Source organism: Lates calcarifer, linkage group LG12, assembly GCF_001640805.2.
Source record: "Lates calcarifer isolate ASB-BC8 linkage group LG12, TLL_Latcal_v3, whole genome shotgun sequence".
In the NCBI taxonomy this organism is placed as follows: Eukaryota; Metazoa; Chordata; class Actinopteri; family Centropomidae; genus Lates; species Lates calcarifer.
Window position 1 is genome coordinate 18,388,144 of NC_066844.1, and position 1,724 is coordinate 18,389,867.

Genomic DNA, 1,724 nt, shown 5'->3' on the forward strand with positions numbered 1-1,724 from the left:
TATGTGCACTGTGTATTGTAAATGTATATTCTGACTACAGAATGAGTGGTAACACACTGTTACAACAGTGGTGTAGACTTTTCAGTTGTTTTAAGTCTTTTTTAGATACAGTAAGTCTTTAAAAGTTTTTCAGGTTCAGTCACTTCAATCATGCATACCCCCTACCTGCAGGCAATCATCATCTGAATTTAAAGGCAACGGGAGACAGACAGTCATCATATGCACTGTAATGAATCACGGAATCTGTAGCTAAGGCTACATGCATAATTTCAAGGGCAACAGCTTTTACGCTGCAGCATATTCTCGGCTAATGGTGAAGGAAAAACATGGAGAAACAAAGAATGCAGATGCTTGCTTCCATATATGACACAAAGGGTCACTGAATGATTTAATGCGTGCTGTGGCCTCAGCAGTTACCAGATATCAATCATCAGTGGACCGACCTTTCTACCTATTATTCAGAAATTACATTATATGGTCAGTGCTTTAAAAATGGCCCTTAGTTTGAATGTGACATAAAAATCCACACAATAATACCATATCACCAACTTACTATTGCATTTCAGCTCATCTCTGCCCCACTGCACCAGCCCTAAACGTACATTACCCTATTCACTACTAGAGCGCTTCTATGCCTTTTACAGCCTTTGAAATTAAGTGAATCAAATCAACTTTCACTCAAGAAGTGTGCAGCAGCCTCAGTCACTGTGAAAGTTTAGAGACAGTAAACTTTAGAAAACAAAGCCTCTCATTTGCCCAGAAGTATCCATATTTGTCAAAGTACGCTGGGTTCAGTTGACCTGTCAGCTTGACTCGACTTTGCCTTTTGTTCAGTGGCCTCGTGCACTAGAACAAGCAGGAAATGAGTGGCAGCGATGGAGGAGGATAAAAGGGAGAAAAAAGACAGATCTTTGCTAACAGTGCTCATACAGTATTAAGAAACAGACATTTAAAGTGGTGGGAAGTGTTTCTGTGTATTCTACCAGCAAAGTACAACCATTCCAAAACAGTTAGGTAACCTCATCAGTCTCGGTTCTGTCTTTGTCTTTGTTTCTTTCTATTTTTATCCTCGGAATGAGAGAAAACCGTCTCTAAAGCTCCTGCTTGACCTTGATGTGATGACTTTTGCTGAGTTTTTAAAACCAGAGCCTGACTCATATTTCCCAGACTGACTGCTGGTCCTTCTCTCACATTTAATACGACTGCGTGGCTGTGACACAGAATGTGATAGCACCACTTCCTGCGCCAAGTACACAGTGTGTCTCTGGAGGGGGGTGAGGGTGGGGGGGTTGATTGTAGGATGCAAGAAACTGTCTCATCCTGGCACCCACGCTGATAAGGTTCATGTTCATCGTTAATGGGTGAATGTAATCAAAGATCATCAGTGATTCAAAACAAAGTCTGAGTGAGCTATCATACCTAAATAACTTTGACAGTGGACTCAAAATAGCACTGGGTCTGTTGGAACGTGTCAGCTCCTCTTTTGTTAACATGGTTATATTTGGACTTCACTGTAGTTGAGGATCAGTGAATACATAGCTCAGTCAAAGCTGAGATTTACTGTACAGATTTATGCCAAATCTAACCATTTTTAAATCTAGCCACATCTGTTATTTCCCCTCAGTATTCTGTGGCCAGTGACAGTTGTAATGAAATGAATAAGACTATGTGGTGCTCGATCCAAATAGACCTATGACTCACATATTTTAGGCAGGTAGCCACAC